This window comes from Zea mays, chromosome 7 (assembly GCF_902167145.1).
Source record: "Zea mays cultivar B73 chromosome 7, Zm-B73-REFERENCE-NAM-5.0, whole genome shotgun sequence".
Taxonomy (NCBI): Eukaryota; Viridiplantae; Streptophyta; class Magnoliopsida; order Poales; family Poaceae; genus Zea; species Zea mays.
The window spans coordinates 11,961,671-11,982,280 of record NC_050102.1 but is presented as its reverse complement, the minus strand read 5'-3'; the positions used below and the strand labels follow the sequence as shown (position 1 = coordinate 11,982,280).

The 20,610-nt window shown below is 45.2% G+C and overlaps 1 pseudogene; it reads left to right on the top strand.

Moving 5' to 3' along the window:
* Positions 1-2,984: 2,984 nt before the first annotated feature.
* On the top strand, positions 2,985-19,767 carry LOC103633722 (lipase A-like; annotated as a pseudogene).
* The last annotated feature ends 843 nt before the right edge of the window (positions 19,768-20,610 follow it).

Genomic DNA, 20,610 nt, shown 5'->3' with positions numbered 1-20,610 from the left:
CCCGGAGCTCTGTTGTGAGGGCCTCCCTCTCGCTCAGGGCTTCGTCCCTCTTGGCCAGCCTCTTCTCCCGTCGCGACGCCTCCAGCTCCCGGGCGTACACCTTCTAGTCCCTTTTGTAATCCTTGTGGTCCCGCTCGAGCTCGGATCACTCGGAGGCAAACTGGCGGGACGCCACCTTGGTGCGCTCCTCCAGCTGGGTGCGCCAGTCGCTGAGGCGCTGGTGCTCGGTCTCAAGTGCCTCCCACTCCCGTAGGATCGCCGCCTCCATCTCATGAAGAGCCTGATCGGCACGAGACAGCACCCGGGGGAGGGGAACTGGCGCTGCTTCTGGCTCGGCGCCGGACCGAAGCCGCTACCCAAAAACCACCTCTGTCTCCTCCGGAGTGGGCGGCGGGATGGAGCTAGACGCGCCCCCCGCGTCACCATCGATGGTGGGGGTGGGCGCAGTTGGGACCTCCTCCACCGCTGCCGATGGTGTACTCAACGGCATCGCCGTCGTTGAGGCTGCGGTAGCCGTCGGCGCAGTTGGGACCTCCTCCGCCGCTGTGACGTCGCTTGATGTTGGCGTCGCTGCTGCCGAACCCCCAACCAGAGCATGGGAGCCCGGTGGCGCTGTCTCGGCGGTAGCAGCTAGGGGTGGATCGCCGACACCACTCCTAGCAGATGCCTGCTGCTGAGAGCCAGACCCGCTGGCGGGCATGGTATCTGGCGGAGGAGGCGCGACCTTGGGAGCAGAGGGGGAGGAAGCCCTGGCAAAAAAAGGATGGATTAAGACCCGTCGGCATGATAACTACACTCATGGAAAAAAGGGGTTACACTTACTTGGGGCCCTGGACCTTCCAACGACCCTAGAAGCAAGACGTCCACTGCTGTTGCTGCTGCTGTTGTTGCTGTGGTGGTGGCGGTGGCGGTGGCACCGGGGGACTGGCGCGCCTCTGCGCGTCGTGGGCCTGGGAGCTGGCCTCCTCGGCCCCGCAAGCAGTTCTCTGACGCTTCTGGAGGGTCCGAGACAAGCGACCCGTCGGCACGACACAACCAGCGTCGCCTCTCCTCCTCTGACCCCTAGAACCAACTGGGGCAGAGGTGCTGCTTGCAGCCCCTTTACCCTTGTCCAAGGGGTTGGGGGCCGTGGCGGGGGCGCTGGGGGCCACACCAGCGAGCTAGGGACCCCCACCCGGTACACCAGGGATCTAGATCTCGCGGAGGGGGTCCCGACCGCCAGTCTGGCAAACTGCCATGCCGCTCTCGTCGAGGGTCGGTAGCGTGTCCAAAACCGCCGTTCGCAGCCCTGGATCATCACAAAGCGCCGGGATGTCTTGGGGGAGAATTAAGGATTCAGGGACAAAGGACTCACTAGTAATCCCCTTCACCAGGACTTCTAGCTCCTCCCAGGACAGATTGGTACCCGGCCCGCGCTGGATCCTGCCAATGTCATTCGGGCCGGTGAACCAGTAGCATAGGCGCGACCTCCTCTGCAGCGGTATGACCCGGCGCTTCAGGAAGTCCCCGGCCACATGCATGGAGGTCACACCACCGGTTGCCAAGGTCTTGATCCTGTCCAGTATGGGCAAGAGCTCTGGCGACAGCGATGGCTTGGTCCTCCAATGCTTGCGATCGAGGGATGGCCCGTCGCTCGGCAGGGCGAGGTGGTCGTTGGCCTCGGTGCTGACGATCACCCAGTCGCCCCGCCAGTTTTCCCACCTCGCGCCGCCGAAGGTGGAGATGTAGGCTACGGCCGAATCCGGCCTCGTCTGGAAGTAGTAAGCACCAAGATGGTCTTTGGCCTTCCCAGATTTGACCAGCACGAAGAAGTGGCGAAAGAGGGAGGTACAGGGGGGCACCCCCACGAACATCTCGCAGAGGTGGACGAAGATGGCCACCTGGAGGATGGAGTGGAGCATAAGGTGCTGAAGATGGAGCCCGAACTCCTCCAACAACAGCAAGAAGAAAGGTAAGATCGACAGAGCCAACCCACAGGAGATGTAGGAAACGAACAGAACAAACTCCCCGGCGGCGAGATCGCCGAGGGGAGCGACGCCGGCGCGGATCCTTGCGGCGTACGCTAGCGAGCTCCACCCAAGCAGGCTGCGCACCAGGTTGAGCGCCGCCTCAGACTGGAAGCGGTTGGGATGAGCTAGCGAAGCCATGGCAGCTACGGCAGCGCGAGCGTAAAACTGAGGAGCGCGAAGGCCAAGGGGCATAGCCGGCGGCGCAAGCGAAGAAGCACGAAGGCAAAGGGGGCACAAGCGATTAGGAGAGAATGCGAAAGGGTAACTACTGCACGCGGAGGTGAACCCTTTTTCAAGGAAACCAGAGTCCTCTCTCAAGGAAACCCTTCCACGCGCCCCTCAATCGCCGTAGGAGATCTTGCCCGACGGGCACCAAGGACCAAGACAACCCAGTCTATGACACGGGGGCCCGGGCCCACAAGTCATGCAGCTGGTGTGCCGGTCTTCGAGTGCGGAAAGAGCGAACCGCCGCACACGATCGCACGCCGCCTCGGGGCTGCTACGGAAAGATATTTTTAACCAAGGCGGTGGCAACGAGGCGCCCCGCGCATGGCCCGACGAAATCACCAGACATGGGGGCCGTGGGTCAGTCGGTCGTGGGGACTGATATGGCAGTTAACGTGACCGAACGCAGATTTACAGCGCGTGCGTCGATAGATGCACTGAATTAATGCGGCGCATCAGCAGGCGCCCCAATCACCGGTCATGCCATGTTGAGGCGAAGTACATGCTTTGGCCCCACCTGCAGGCTCACATCCTCCCCTAAGGTGGGCCCGGGGGCCACTATCGGTACCCTGAAACTAGGGTACCCCTTACTACTGTATAAAGACACAGTGCCCACGCAGCTATCTCTTAGTCGCATGGTAATGGTGCTATATGTGGGACCAGGCCATGACTCACCCCAGTCTCGGGCGACTACTCTAGGTCCACAGCAGTGCCCGACTCCACTACATGGCGCGGGTCTAGAGCCCCCACATGTCCAGAGAAGGTGATATACTCCAAGGCATCAACGGTGAGTCAGGACCCCCATGGGAGAGCGTCGGATCCTTGGATATGCAGTCTGAACCTCCAAGTTTGGTACAGGACCGCCACGTGTGCAAGCCGGACCCCTGGAATGGGATCCGGACCCTCCCGTATGGGGTCCGAGCCACCCACAATAGGGTCCCAAGGTCCCAGGACAGAACATACACGAGCATTGAACAGGACCTAGGTGGGGGTCCTGTTCCGACACGTGTCCAGACCTAGTCTGGTGCGGACCTGTCCGCATACACTTCTGCTCCCCGCCAGGGCGGAGACCCGATGCTGCCACGTGGCCTACTGCACGTGACGTAAGCCAACGGGTGGAGCCTGACGTAAGGCCTCTGGGCTACACGACCTCTACATTTATTGAGGGTAAGGCGCGCCGCCTGTCCATTCCACTGGTGTAACACCCAAAATCATATGTTGGTAATTCAGAGAGATCTCCCAAAATACTTAAGATAGAATGACTTCTAAATAATGAATTCCTTCTTTATAAATTATGTTTCCCTAAAGCAAATAACTAGTAACATCAAAAGTTTTGGTAATTCAAAACTTAGATCCAAATTTGAACTTAAAGTTTAAATTAAAACTGGGAACAACAAATAGAAGAAGGGACTTTCAGTCTATCTAATTATTCCCTTAAACACCCTTTACAAATAAATATATGCATTTGAATTAAAATAATTCGTGGTACATGTAATATATATATATATATATATATATATATATTTCTAAAAATAAGTAATGGAATTTAGAGTATACGTTCCAAACGAGTATCTTATAAAAAATATATATATGTATGTGGTTTATATTTTGAGGCATATAGATAACCAAATATTATAAATAAAATACAATTTTGCATTTCATGCTGGAGTCTATTTTTTTGTGCATTTGAACTTGAGTGTAGAATTCAAAAACACAAATCAAGTTTGAATAAACTAAAAATATAAAAAAATAAAAACAGGAAAGAAAAAAAACAAAGCTGGCGGGTCTTGCCTTGCGCCAGCCCAACTCGTTTTCCATGGATCCCCACGTGCATCCTAGTACCATTGATTCGTGGGGCCCGCACCTATGCTTCCCATCCACCGTGCTCAAGGGAATTAATTCTCTACCGGGTGGGACCCTTCCTGCTAGCTACTTTCTCCATGACGAGCCTATTACGATTAGGTAGTTGTAACTACCTGCGAATCACACGGCTAACCAACCTTCCTCATTTTGATCCCTTCGGAGTATATAATCCCGTGACTTGATTTCTTCGTTCCATCCAACCCTGCTCTAGCCATTGAGAACCTAGGATCAGAGAGTCGTGCGCTGGGCGGCAATACGGGGCGAGGAGGAGCAACCTGGAGCAACCAGCAGATCCGCAACCAGATGACATTTATGTTTACGGAAGCGAGGTTTGCTCCACCTCATGTTTCTTTATTTTCGCAGATCATATGCGTGATCTTCTTCCCCATAGCCCCTGTCCAAGATAGAAGATGAATGGAGATAGAAGAAGACCACACCTAGATCTCATATATTATGTCTATTTACCTCTTAATTCTTTATGTTACTCTGATCTAACCAATTAGATCGCGTCATATCACATATTTTTTGTGTAGCCCTACTAATTTATTAAAAATGTGATATCTTCTAGGTCAAATAATATGTCTTCATCTGTCCAAGTTGTGCTAGGTTCATATTAGTTTTTGCGTATGTAGTAATAATATTGTTTTATTTATGCCACATGATTTAATTAATTAATTAATTAATTATTAATTATTAATTACTTATTTAATTAATGTTAATTAGCTAGATAATCTGGTTAATCTAATTTATAGTTCTAACCTACTCATTTTATAAATAATCATTAATGATTAGTACCAACTCAAATATTTTAATTTAATATCTGCTTAGTTTAAATGCAATATATGTTAGATCGTATCTATTAGATTTGTTGCGCCTAAAATATCATTTTATCCATAGATTCTTTGTTTTAACTCTGATTTTAATGGTTCTCGAACCTACGCTCTCGTAGCATCGCTTAGAATATTCTTACGCAGTTTGTTCTTATGCTTTGGTGTAATGTTACTATATCCATTATTTGCTTGATTGTATGTATTGCTACAAGTAGAGGCGAGGTCACGAGAAAACCCAAAGACCAATTTGGTAAAGTACCTGGATTTCGCGAGTCTAAGGCAAGTTGTGCCCTTGATCACTTCTTTTACCCATTCATGTTCTTATTAATCATAATAATCTACATAGGTTAATTTTGATGGGACCCAATAGGATACCCTAGATTTTGACTATCTTTATACCTTGTTTCACCACTGGTTTTACTACTAAATTTTTGGGTAGTACATGTTGTTGCTTTATGTGGCTTTGGGTATAGAGATATTCATCACTCATTGTTATACTTTTTATTATCTATTTATTATTTACTGTTCATGATAAGATCATTAGGTTAATGAGAACATGGAGAACCACCCGGGAAAACAGTGCTACCACAAGGGTTTAATGGGACGCCCTTGGCTGATTAACTAGGAAAGCTAGTGGATGACTACCTTACCCAAAAGGGGCAAGGGCAGTAGAGGAGTGGTCAGTGTAGGGAGGTCCTTGGGTTGATTTTGCTGCGATGGCATTTAGGCGAGGGATTCCTGCACTGGAGCTTCCTATAAACTGTAGCGGGTTTTCTGAAGCTAGTGGAACTTTGTAAAGGCCTCGTAGTGGTACCCTGCCTCGCTTCCTTGGTAGAGGTGTATGGGGAATGATAAACTCCGTGGCAAATGGGTAACACGACTTGTGGGTAAAGATGCGCAACCTCTGCAGAGTGTAAAACTGGTATACTAGTCGTGCTCACGGTCATGAGCGGCTCGGACACTCACATGATTAATTTATGGAACTTAAACTTAATTTGTCATCTGGGATTATCTTATTATCACTTTTATTTATTATTACTATGGTTTGGTATTTACTTACACATAGTAACTGCTAATAAAATTTTAACCAACTTATAAAAGCAATGTTCAACTTCAACCTTTATTTCATTGATCAGCCTTACACTTCATGAACTCCCACCTTTGGTGAGTTCATGCACATTATTCCCCATAACTTGTTGAGCGATGAACATGTGTGAGCTCACTCTTGCTGTCTCACACCCCCCACAGGAGAAGAGCAGCTGGTCGAAGAGGAGCCGCCTAACACTGAGGCTTTTGACTTGATCTAGGTGGCGTCTTCCAGTCAGCTTTCTGGCACCAAGGATAGATTTTAGTTCCTGCTTTATTCATCTTTTATTTTGTAAGACTTCCACTATGTAATAAATACTCTGATTTTACTGTGACATTTATCTCTATACACTCTGTTATTATATATGTTGTCTTCTTTGGCGCATGTATGAGATGCACCCGGCTTTGTTCCTTAAAGCCCGGGTGTGACAACTTGCAGGCGGTGTGCCGCCTCTGCATTTATTGAGACCTGTCCATTCCGCTGGCAGGCGGCGACCTGTCCATTCCGCTGGTAGGCGGTGACCTGTCCATTCCGCAGGCGGCGTGCCTGTCCATTCTACAGGTGGCGTGCCTGTCCATTCCACTAGCAGGCGGCACGCCCATACAGCCGCGTGCACTACGCTCATCACTACTCGCACGTTACCAAGGGAGCAGCCGTCGTATATCAATACTGCATGGACTGCAGACATCATGGCGCCCGGTGATTGCTCAGGCATGACTAGTATTAGTTACTCCCATACTGTATTCCTTCCATTATGCTCCTGGGCCCGCATGTCGGGGCTCAGCATCCTTGTATGTGCCTCCCTTGAGCTATAAAAGGGAAGGCACACAATGTTACTAGGACAAGGACACAGACCCAACTCAAGCTCTCGAGCAGACCCTCAGGCAGACTCACAAGTTCTCTAGGCTCAAGCTTAAGTGCTCAGACACTCAATACAATACACAGTGGAGGTAGGGTATTATGCTCCGGCGGCCTGAACCACTCTAAACCCTTGTGTGCTCTTGTGTTTATCCCGAATCCACCTAGCAGGCAAAACGCTTAGGCCCCTCCTCATCTTAGGATTTAGGGTGGGTGCGTTCCGCCACCCAGCCGGAGAATTTTCTCTCCGACAATGACATTGGCCAACTAGCATCATAAATAATAAGTGTTTCTTACTTGAATTGATATGGAAAAATTGAAACTCGTGTATTTTTTCGTTTGTATTTTTTTGATTGTAGATGGCCTCTAAAATGAAATATTTGTCCATGGTACCTTGTTCCTCCTAGGTTTTTTCCTTGTATTTTGTTTTTAAAACACTATTTTCAGTATTTTCTTAGAAGTTTGTGAGTCATCTTCCATTTTCTAACAATATAATGGTCTGATGCTATTTGGATGGTTCTTCTGCACCTAACATGACTGGTTGAGAAATAGGTTAATTCTGTGGAACCTTAATTTTCTCGTAATCCAGTTGTGTCAACATTAGATGGCATCTTTTTCATAGGTGCAACTTGCCATGATAGCAATTTGATCTCGTAGTACCAGGAGTTCATCTGACTTCAATTGTTTAATTCAATGTATGCTTTCAGGAGCTCATGGAAGGTGTAAGTCTTACCGTAAGAAGAGAAGGTGTGCATGTTAAGACCCAAATATAGCATGTTGATTACATAGCACAGGGGTGAAAACTTGAGATACAGTTGATATCCTGGTTCAGAGTATGAGTTCAAGATTTGCATCGCATTAGTTGAGCAATGGCATGTATGTTTCTGGTCGACCTGAGCAACCTAAGGATAGGGGTAACAAGAGTGTTTGATCTATTCTTATTTTCTTCCTTCAAACTGTTCAGGTGTGGTGTCTTAAGTCATCCTATATGTTAATTTTATTTCACTTTCATAGGTTAAACTACCCTTAAAAGGATTATTCGAGTTTCCATTTTCACTTGACATCCCATTTCCATTGCATTGACGCATAGCCAAAAGGATCGCATTCTTAAAGACGAGGAGTCAAATAATCCACCTGTGATCAACAAGCAGCTAAATGACAGAAAACAGTTCATGCTTGGTAATTCCAGTAGCCTAATTGTATTTCACCCTACACATTTTGTAATGTTTCTTGTGCACTGTACAAATCAAAGAGTTGAATTCCTACGTCACCTTGAAGAAAACGCAAGTTGAAGTCCTTCCTTAAAACAAAAAGTTCTCTTCCTTTTTAATCTTAATTACAAAGATGCATACTACTAAAATTAAGAAACTTCTAATTTAAATTGTTATACCTCCACATTTGTTCCACTTGGTACCTATTGTAAATTTTAAGGCTAATTCAAAAGTTTTTTTGCAGATACCAAAGTAGCCTTGGTAACAACAATAAGAGGGTTGAGCTTTTTGATATGGGTGATGGAAGTAGTGAGCCTGCTGCTGAGGACAACATTCAAATGCATCAGGTGAAATTAGTTTCTAACTTCATCACAAGCTCACTATTGATAATCTTATATTGGTCTATAAAACTTCAATCATGTCAAAGCTCATATCCTTGACATTAACTTATGATATTTTAAAACATTAGAGCTACTACTGCTAGGCTACACTGATTTCCTTCTGCCTTGCTCCTTGCCTTGAGTTGATAAGCCATGATATATCACACAAAAGTAGTTGTAGAAGATCAACACAAAGTAATATAAAAGCAAAAGAAGACAATACATTGGGCCAGGTATGCTATTATCGTTGCTCCTTCTGCCTTGTGAGTTCTTTGTGTAATATTACTATCATTTTATCTTATGAAGAGAAATATATTTTTTTGCCTTGAAAGCTAAAGTTATATGGGAAGTTTTGGTATCGAGAGGCCCTCCTTGTTCTAGAGAGGATTGGAAGGCAGTACATGATTGTGGTTAGGAAACCCCGGACATTGAAAGGCTCAATTCTATCGTAGTATCATTCAAAATGGTCCAGATAATAGAGCAATAGACACCCTCCTCGAGGCTTCACTGCTTCAGAGTTTGAGTCTGCCATCCGTAGTTCTTCTAAACCAAGACAAATACTCCCTCGTCCCAAAATATTAGTCGTTGTAGCTCTTGATTTTTATGTCTATATTCTAAAGAATGATGATGAATCTAGACACATATATGAAACACATACATTAATTATTGTATTAATCCATTTAAAGGTAAAACAAATTTTAATTTGAGATGGAGGGAGTATAACCATTTTGCCCAGTAGAGGTGAATGGGGATCATATTTCTGTCTATGTGCATGAGTGGCTACTAACCTTGATTGGACTCATAACAAAATTTAACATATTTAGGCCTAACAATTTGTCAAGCATTTCACTCTTTAGTCCTGATGCCAACTCCTGGTAATATACGATGTGATGTGCAGATTTCACGATGGTGATATGTGCTAAGCATGGAAATAGAATCGTTCTCACATGTATAGTTGCTCTAAGTGATGGCGAAAGATTAACACTTGTGGATTTTTTTCTGTGCCAGACATGGAGTCCCTTGGAAACACCGAACGGTTTGGGATAGCATATATGCATCTTTGAATATTTATTACAATGGTGCAGCAACTATGAGAATGAGTTTAAGTAAATTTAGATCTGATAGCGAGATATTGTTTAAGAAATAGCAAGTAGAGCTGATTTTGATGGACCTGGAGCAATTGCAGTTGTCTTAAACAAGTCTTACACCATAGTATAGCATAATAGCTAACTAATAGATGTAGATGAACCTACATTAAAACATTTGAGACATTAATATTAGTAAAGAAAATTGGAGTTTTTTTATGTTTAGAGTTCTCATTGAATTAGCAAATAGCAATAACTTGTGTTTGCCTGTTGCTTGTTGAAAGGGAAATGTGCCCTTGGGCCATTTCTAGTATATTTTTGGTGATTAAGTGCCCAACACATATTGAGTGAGTAATTATGTGCCAAATGATGGATGAAGTGCAAATCAACAAGAAGGTATGATTCTAGACTTAGTACATTGGTTTTTGTGTACTAATATATTTGTCTAAGTGCTAGAATCAGAAGAAAAGAGAAAAAGGAAAAGACTTGGCTGGAGCAGCCAAGACTCAGCGCAGTCTGGCACACCAGACTGTCCGGTGGTGCACCGGACAGTGTCCGGTGCGCCAGGCTGGCTTCTAGCGAACTGGCCACTCTCGGGAATTTGTCGGCGGTGTACGGCTATAATTCACCGGACTGTCTGGTGGTGCACCGGACTGTCCGGTGAGCCAACGGCCGCCAGCGCAACGGTCGGCCACCAAATCCGCGGGCGACGCGTGGCCCGCTCCAACGATCGGCAGGAGGCACCGGACTGTCTGGTGTGCCAATGGCTACATTTCTGCAATGGACGACTGTGCCATTTCAGGAAGGCGATCTGCACCGGACCATAAACAGTGTCTGTCCGGTGGTGCACCGGACTGTCCGGTGCGCCACCCGACAGAAGGCAAGAATTGCCTTCCCAGATTGCCTCCAACAGCTCCTAGCTGCCTTGGGGCTATAAAAGGGACCCCTAGGCACATGGAGGAGTCACCCAAGCATTCTTTAATCATCTCTAAGCACCAAGACTCCATTCTCGCGTATTTGATTCTTTGTGATAGTGACTTGAGCTCTATTTGAGTAGAGAACTCCTCGCATTGTGTTGTGAGCTCAAGTTGTGGCTTGTGTGCGTGATTGTGCTCGTGCTTTGAGTCTTGTGTGTGTTGCTCTCCCCTCCCTTACTTCTGTGCTTCTTTGTGATCATCAATTGTAAGAGTGAGAGGCTCCAAGTTGTGGAGATTCCTCGCGAACGGGAGATAGTAAAAGAAAGGAAAACACCGTGATATTCAAGTTGATCATTGGATCACTTGAAAGGGGTTGAGTGCGACCCTCGTCTAGTGGGACGCCACAACATGGAGTAGGTAAGTGTTATACTTGGCCGAACCACAGGATAAATCACCGTGTCTCTTGTGCTTGTTTTCTTCTTGACCATTGCGTTTCACAAGAGCTTGGTCCTTAGCCACTTGATTCTATTGAGCTAACACTTAACCAAGTTTTGTGGCTACAAGTATTTGATTTTTACAGGATCACCTATTCACCCCCCCTCTAGGTGCTCTCAATTGGTATCGGAGCCGTTCTCTTCACGCAAGGGACTAATCGCCAGAAGAGATGGATCCTAAGGGATGGTGGTCAACGACAAGACAAGGGAGTCCATCGTCAACGAGCCAAGAGATGATAAGCCCTCAGACTCTGGCTCGAGTCATAAGAAAAGAGACGGGAAGAAGAAGAGGTGCATCAAGAAGATCGTCTACTACGACAGCGATGAGTCTTCTTCTTCCCCAAGAGACGACGACGACGAGAAAAAGAAACCGGTTAACTCAAATTTGTCATTTGATTATTCTCGTATTCCGTTTAACTCCAATGCTCATTTACTTTCAATTCCACTTGGGAAACCTCCACACTTTGATGGAGAAGACTACTCATTTTGGAGTCACAAAATGCGTAGTCACCTATTCTCTCTCCATCCAAGTATTTGGGAGATTGTTGAAAACGGAATGCTTTTTGATAGTACTGACAATCCCGTTTTCATTAATGAGCAAATCCATAAAAATGCACAAGCTACCACTGTTTTGCTAGCATCCTTATGCAGGGACGAGTACAACAAGGTGAGCGGCTTGGATAACGCCAAGAAAATTTGGGACACCCTCAAGATTTCTCATGAGGGGAATGACGCCACCATGATCACCAAGATGGAGTTGGTGGAAGGCGAACTGGGAAGGTTCGCAATGATCAGGGGAGAGGAGCCAACGCAAACATACAACAGGCTCAAGACCCTGGTCAACAAGATCAGGAGCTATGGAAGCACGAGATGGACGGACCACGACATCTTCCGACTTATGCTTAGGTCCTTCACTGTTCTTGATCCTCATCTTGTGAATTCAATGCGTGAGAATCCTAGGTACACAAAGATGACGCCCGAGGAAATACTCGGAAAGTTTGTAAGTGGGCGTATGATGATCAAGGAAGCAAGATATGTTGATGAGGCATTGAATGGCCCAATGCCCATCTACAAGCCTCAAACCGTTGCTCTCAAAGCAACAAGCAGCAGGGAGGCGCTACCTAGCAAGGTGGCGCAAGTTGAGGCAGCCGGGCTAAACGAGGATGAAATGGCCCTCATTATCAAGCGCTTCAAGACGGCGCTAAAAGGACGCAAAGAGCATCCCAACAAGAGCAAGACAAAGGGAAAGCGCTCCTGCTTCAAGTGTGGTAAGACTGGTCACTATATTGCTAACTGTCCTGATAATGATAGTGACCAGGGACAAGAAAATAGCGGGAAGAGGGAGAAAAAGAAGTCCTACAAGAAGGCGAAGGGCGAGGCACACCTTGGCAAAGAGTGGGATTCGGATTGCTCTTCGTCCAACTCCGACGACGAAGGACTCGCCGCCTCAGCTTTCAACAAGTCGTCTCTCTTCCCCAACGAGTGCCACACCTGCCTCATGGCAAAGGATAAAAAGGTAAGCGCTCGAGATAACCCTACGTATGCTTCTTCAAGTGATGATGAATCTAGTGATGATGAAGTAGACTACACAAGTTTATTCAAAGGTTTAGATAGAACTAAAGTTGATAAGATCAATGAATTGATTGATGCTTTAAATGAAAAGAATAGATTGTTAGAGAAGCAAGAATATATTTTATATGAAGAGCATGACAAGTTTATTAGTGTACAAAAATCTCTTGCTTTAGAAACTAAAAGGAATGAGATTTTATCTTCTGAAATTTCTGCTTGCCATGAGTCTATTTCTAGTTTGAAGAGTGTTAATGATGAGTTAAATGCTAAGTTAGAAGTAGCTAATAAGTCTAGTTCATGTGTGGAACATGTCGTAATTTGTAATAGGTGCAAGGATTTTGATGTTAATGCTTGTAATGAACATCTGGCATCCATTACTAAATTAAATGATGAAGTTACAAGTCTTAATGCTCAACTTAAGACTTGCAAGGTGGATTTTGATAAACTAAAATTTGCAAGGGATGCCTACACTGTTGGTAGACACCCCTCTATTAAGTATGGGCTTGGCTTTTGGAAGGAAGCCAAGAACTTAACAAGTCAAAGGGCTCCCATTTCCGCCAAGGAGAAAGGGAAGGCCCCTATGGCTAATAGTGCTCAAAGGAATCATGCTTTCATCTATAGTGATAGAAAATTTTCTAGAAATGCTCATAGGAGTTATGCTTATGATTCACATGCTATGATTGCTTGAAGTTCTTCTTTTGTGCATGGTAGAAATATGCCTAGGAAAAATGTTGCTCATGTGCCTAGGAAAGTATGTAATGAACCTTCTACAATTTACCATGCTTGCAATACTTCTTTTGCAATTTGTTGTAAGAATAAGAAAGTGATTGCTAGGAAGTTGGGGGCCAAGTGCAAGGGAGACAAGACTTGCATTTGGGTCCCAAAGACTATTATAACTAACCTTGTAGGACCCAACAAGAGTTGGGTACCTAAAACCCAAGCCTAATTTGCCTTGCAGGTTTATGCATCCGGGGGCTCAAGCTGGATTATCGACAGCGGATGCACAAACCACATGACGGGGGAGAAGAAGATGTTCACCTCCTACGTCAAGAACAAGGATTCCCAAGATACAATCATATTTGGAGATGGGAATCAAGGCAAGGTCAAAGGCTTAGGCAAGATAGCCATCACAAATGAGCACTCTATCTCTAATGTATTTCTAGTAGAGTCGCTAGGCTATAATCTGTTGTCTGTTAGTCAATTGTGCCACATGGGCTACAATTGTTTATTTACAAATGTTGATGTGTCTGTCTTTAGAAGGAGTGATGGTTCATTAGCATTTAAGGGTGTACTAGATGGCGAACTCTACATAGTTGATTTTTCGAAAGAGGAGGCCGATCTGGATACATGCTTAATAGCTAAGACTAGCATGGGCTGGCTGTGGCATCGCCGTCTAGCACATGTTGGGATGGAGAACCTCCATAAACTTCTAAAGGGAGAACATGTGTTAGGACTGACAAATGTGGTTTTCGAAAAAGATAGACCTTGTGCAGCTTGTCAAGCAGGTAAACAGGTGGGAAGCGCTCATCACAGCAAGAATGTGATGACCACATCAAGACCTCTGGAGCTACTTCATATGGACCTCTTTGGACCCGTCGCCTACCTCAGCATCAGGGGAAGTAAGTATGGTCTTGTTATTGTTGATGATTTTTCCCGTTTCACTTGGGTATTCTTTTTGTAGGATAAATCAGAAACCCAAGGGACCCTCAAGCGCTTTCTAAGGCGAGCTCAAAATGAATTTGAGCTCAAGGCGAAAAAGATTAGAAGCGACAACGGGTCCGAGTTCAAGAATTTACAAGTGGAGGAGTACCTTGAGGAGGAAGGAATCAAGCACGAGTTCTCCGCTCCCTACACACCACAACAAAACGGTGTGGTAGAGAGGAAGAATAGGACGCTCATAGACATGGCGAGGACGATGCTTCGAGAATTCAAGACACCCGAGCGGTTTTGGTCGGAAGCTGTGAACACAGCTTGCCACGCCATAAACCGGGTCTACCTTCATCGCCTCCTCAAGAAGACGTCGTACGAACTTCTAACCGGTAACAAACCCAACGTTTCATATTTTCGTGTATTTGGGAGTAAATGTTACATTCTAGTGAAGAAAGGTAGGAATTCCAATTTTGCTCCCAAAGCTATAGAAGGGTTTTTGTTAGGTTATGACTCAAATACAAAGGCATATAGAGTCTTCAACAAATCATCGGGTTTGGTTGAAGTCTCTAGCGACGTTGTATTTGATGAAACTAATGACTCTCCAAGAGAGCGAGTTGATCTTGATGATGTAGATGAAAGTGATGTTCCAACGGACGCAATTCGCACCGTGGCAATTGGAGATGTGCGACCACAGGAACACCAAAAGCAAGATCAACCCTCTTCCTCAACGATGGTGCATCCACCAAATCAAGATGATGAACGGGTTCCTCAAGAGGAGGCATGTGATCAAGGGGGAGCACAAGAAGACCAAGTTGTGGAGGAAGAAGCACCACGGGCCCCTCCAACTCAAGTTCGAGCGACGATTCAAAGGAATCATCCCATCGACCAGATTTTGGGTGATATAAGCAAGGGAGTAACTACTCGCTCATGTCTAGCTAATTTTTGTGAGCATTACTCGTTTGTCTCTTCTATTGAGCCTTTTAGGGTAGAATAGGCATTGCTAGATCCGGACTAGGTGTTGGCCATGCAGGAAGAGCTCAACAACTTCAAGCGAAATGAAGTTTGGACCCTGGTGCCACATCCCAAGCAAAATGTTGTGGGAACCAAGTGGGTGTTCTGCAACAAACAGGACGAGCATGGGGTGGTGACAAGGAACAAGGCTCGACTTGTGGCAAAAGGTTATGCCCAAGTCGCAGGTTTGGACTTTGAGGAGACCTTTGCTCCTGTGGCTAGGCTAGAGTCTATTTCACATTTTGTTAGCCTATGCCACTCACCATTCTTTCAGGTTGTTCCAAATGGATGTGATGAGCGCTTTCCTCAACGGGCCAATCAAGGAGGAGGTGTACGTGGAGCAACCCCCTGGCTTTGAGGATGAACGGTACCCCGACCATATGTGTAAGCTCTCTAAGGCGCTCTATGGACTTAAGCAAGCCCCAAGAGCATGGTATGAATGCCTTAGAGATTTTCTAATTGCTAATGCTTTCAAGGTTGGGAAAGCCGATCCAACTCTTTTCACTAAGACTTGTGATGGTGACTTATTTGTGTGCCAAATTTATGTCGATGACATAATATTTGGTTCTACTAACCAAAAGTCTTGTGAGGAGTTTAGCAAGGTGATGACACAGAAATTTGAGATGTCGATGATGGGCGAGTTGAACTACTTCCTTGGGTTCCAAGTGAAGCAACTCAAGGACGACACCTTCATCTCTCAAATGAAGTACACGCAAGACTTGCTCAAGCGGTTTGGGATGAAGGACGCCAAGCTCGCAAAGACTCCAATGGGAACCGACGGACATGTCGACCTCAACAAAGGAGGTAAGTCCGTTGATCAAAAGGCATACCGGTCTATGATAGGTTCCTTGCTTTACTTATGTGCTAGTTGACCGAATATTATGCTTAGCATTTGCATGTGTGCTAGATATCAATCCGACCCAAGGGAATGTCACCTTGTGGCCGTTAAGCAGATTCTTAGATATTTAGTTGCTACGCCTTGCTTCGGGATCTGGTATCCAAAGGGGTCTACCTTTGACTTGATTAGATATTCAGACTTCGATTATGCCGGGTGCAAGGTTGATAGGAAGAGTACATCAGGGATGTGCCAATTCCTAGGAAGGTCCCTGGTGTCTTGGAGTTCAAAGAAACAAACTTCTGTTGCCCTATCCACCGCTGAGGCCGAGTATGTTGCTACAGGACAGTGTTGCGCACAACTACTTTGGATGAGGCAAACCCTCCGGGACTTTGGCTACAATCTGAGCAAAGTCCCACTCCTATGTGATAATGAGAGTGCAATCCGCATGGCGGACAATCCTGTTGAACACAGCCGCACAAAGCACATAGACATCCGGCATCACTTTTTGAGAGACCACCAGCAAAAGGGAGATATCGAAGTGTTTTATGTTAGCACCGAGAACCAGCTAGCCGATATCTTTACCAAGCCTTTAGATGGGAAGACCTTTTGTAGGCTGCGTAGTGAGCTAAATGTCCTAGATTCGCGTAACTTGGATTGATCTATAGCATACATGTGTTTTATGTCTTTGATCATGTTCCTTTATGCATATTATTGCTTATTTATGGTGCTCAAGTTGTGCAAGGGATCCCCGGACCTCACAAGTCCATGTGTGAATGATGCACACATTTAGGGGGAGAAATGCTACAACTTGACCCTTTGAGACTAATCGTGTGCTTGAGTTTACTTAATTTAGTCTCAAAGGTGGATTGAAAGGGAAAGGTGAACTTGGACCATGCAAGACTTCCACTGCACTCCGATGAGAGGGTAATTTGCTCCTATTTCATCTCCATACTCTTATTGCCTTTTTACTCTTAATTGACGATTTTGGTGAGGCAATGGGGTTTAAGGGCCAATAATGATCCCATTTTGGTGCTTAATGCCAAAGGGGGAGAAATTAAGGCAAAAGCAAATGGATCAACTACCACTTGAGAACTTTGAAAATAGTAGAGTTAGAACTTTTGATTTGTCAAAATACTCTTATTGTCAAAATTTGGTCTCTAATGGGGAGAATTTATGATTATGGGAAAAGGGGGAGTTTTTGGATCTTGATCATTTTCTCTCTTGGATTATCTCTCTTTAGACCCAAACAAGTGAGTTTGACTTAGAGATAGGAAAATGAATTTGATTTGCAAAAACAAACCAAGTGGTGGCAAAGAACGATCCAAATATGTCAAATCTTGTAAAAGATAATTTTTTGTTCTCAATTGCATTGATGTTGCACTTCTATTTGTTTCTTTTTGATGTGTTGGAATAAATCACCAAAAAGGGGGAGATTGAAAGGGAAATGTGCCCTTGGGCCATATCTAGTATATTTTTGGTGATTAAGTGCCCAACACATATTGAGTGAGTAATTATGTGTCAAATGATGGATGAAGTGCAAATCAACAAGAAGGTATGATTCTAGACTTAGTACATTGGTTTTTGTGTACTAATATATTTGTCTAAGTGCTAGAATCAGAGAAAAGAGAAAAAGGAAAAGACTTGGCTGGAGCAGCCAAGACTCAGCGCAGTCTGGCACACCGGACTGTCCGATGGTGTACCGGACAGTGTCCCGTGCGCCAGGCTAGCTTCTGGCGAACTGGCCACTCTCGGGAATTCATCAGCGGCGTACGGCTATAATTCACCGGACTGTCCAGTGGTGCACCAGACTGTCCGGTGAGCCAACGGCCGCCAGCGCAACGGTCGGCCGCCAAATCCGCGGGCGACGCGTGGCCCGCTCCAACGGTCGGCAGGAGGCACCGGACTGTCCGGTGTGCCAACGGCTACATTTCTACAACGGTCGACTGTGCCATTTTAGGAAGGCGATCTACACCGGACCATGAACAGTGCTTGTCCGGTGATGCACCGGACTGTCCGGTGCGCCACCCGACAGAAGGCAAGAATTGCCTTCCCAGATTGCCTCCAACGGCTCCTAGCTGTCTTAGGACTATAAAAGGGACCCCTAGGCGCATGGAGGAGTCACCCAAGCATTCTTTAATCATCTCTAAGCACCAAGACTCCATTCTCGCGTATTTGATTCTTTGTGATAGTGACTTGAGCTCTATTTGAGTAGAGAACTCCTCGCATTGTGTTGTGAGCTCAAGTTGTGGCTTGTGTGCGTGATTGTGCTCGTGCTTTGAGTCTTGTGTGTGTTGCTCTCCTCTCCCTTACTTCCGTGCTTCTTTGTGATCATCAATTGTAAGGGCGAGAGGCTCCAAGTTGTGGAGATTCCTCACGAACGGGAGATAGTAAAAGAAAGGAAAACACCGTGATATTCAAGTTGATCATTGGATCACTTGAAAGGGGTTGAGTGCGACCCTCGTCTAGTGGGACGCCACAACATGGACTAGGCAAGTGTTATACTTGGCTGAACCACGGGATAAATCAACGTGTCTCTTGTGCTTGTTTTCTTCGTGACCATTGTGTTTCACAAGAGCTTGGTCCTTAGCCACTTGATTCTATTGAGCTAACACTTAACCAATTTTTGTGGCTACAAGTATTTGATTTTTACATGATCACCTATTCACCCCCCCCACTCTAGGTGCTCTCACTTGTCTGTCTAATGTTGCAGGTCAATCAGGAGTTTTGTTCTGCAGATGATAATACAACTCTGATATATGAGATCCTGAAGTCTATTAAATGGGCAAGAAAAACATATGGAAATCTACCTGTAAATGTTGTGGGACACTCCATTGGAGGGGATCTAGCTTCATTTTGTGCCCTTGATCTATTTGTAAGTATTTTTAATCTATTTGATTTATTACACCAAATTTCAATATATGCTCTACAAATAACCTGTACTTGTTTTCTGATACCATCGCATGTATTGTTAATATATCAGATGGTTGGCTTCATTGATATGTCTACATTTTTTACATATATCAGATGGTTGGCTTCATTGATATCTCTACATTTTTTACATGTTAAATTTGGATCCCAGGACGTTGAGCTCATGACTTTTGGACAGCCTCGGATAAGCAATCCTGCTTTTGTTGTATGCTTTGGCGAACAAGTCCCAAGAACAATCCATGTGACCCATAGAACGATATTGTGCCACAATTATCACCGTATTATTAATACCTAAGTGAATGGACATACCACCACTTCGCTAGAGAGGTATGCATTTGATTATAGTCGAAAAGAATTTATAGAGATGCATACTTTTCCTAGATTACCGTCCATCCATTTCTTCTGCATTTATTTATCTTCAGGTTTGACTTCATGAGAGCATAGATGGAAATGTAGTTGCCAGAAATGAGATTATATGTGATGATTCTGGTGAGGACCCGACCTATAGCAGGTACATATCAGTCTATCTATTTTGGACATTTATTTCTTGTGTGTGTTTCATATTATTTGTGTTTTCTTGAAAAAGTGGGTCTATGGGATGAGCGTAGCAGATCATCTTGAGTACTACAGTGTCACACTACATGCTGATTCAAGGGGAACCTGTAAGTTCGTGATTGGTACAGCCAACCAAGTATACAACTACATTCATGAAGTTGATGGATCCATCATCTTGTTAAGATATATATGCAAGAACCATGAGCTCTAGAATCAATGTGACTTTGTATGCCACGAAATGCACCCTTGTACAATATTTTTATATTCATTTTGTGTACAGCTCATGAAATACTGTTGTGTATAGCTCATGAAATACTGGACACTCCTTGAGCTCTCCAGAGGGTAAGGACTAAGGAGATGCTCACCTTTTTAAATGTGCCCCTTTGACCAAGTGACACTCGATACATGTAAGCTCTGTAAGATTGCCGCACAATTCAATTTGTGTATATCAATAACATTATGTATTACCAAGTTATGCAAGTATTAGGTGGTACTCCTTGTTTGGCCATTCCCTCATTTTGTTGCTACATGAGGTATTTCAAGATTTCTTTGCAGAATTTCACCTTAGCTTTACCTTCATTTGATGTATGTGTTTGCTATTTCATATCAAAGAATGCAGCCCCTTGCAAACCTTCATTCAAGCTATTCTGAACCTGAAGATCATGATTCAGTAGAGCCTGATCCCTCCAATACAGAGTGCCTGCTCTTAGCTAGAGGAATCAGATCCTGCTGTCATAGTGTCATGTGACGAAGCGATGCTGTGTTGTTGTCAACACTTTTGTTTTCTGTATGGACTCATGTATTTACAATTGGAGTCAAAGGTCTCAACTCTTAATTTACATACATGGACAACATTCAACTCTACTCATTTAAATTTAAATTTTGCGTCGTGTGTATATCTGATCCCTCCGTCGCCGTAAGGTGAGCGCCTCAGTGACCGTGCGCTGCCACTCCACCACTGGCCCTTAGATATTGCTCCCTCCTTAAGACTGTCCCCTCCACCTCACGTGGCACCTAGATGAGTGACCTCACGCCATAGGGCCAACACACTCGACCGTGACTCGAGTTTCGCTTCGATGCTATCCCGGACGGCTCGCGGA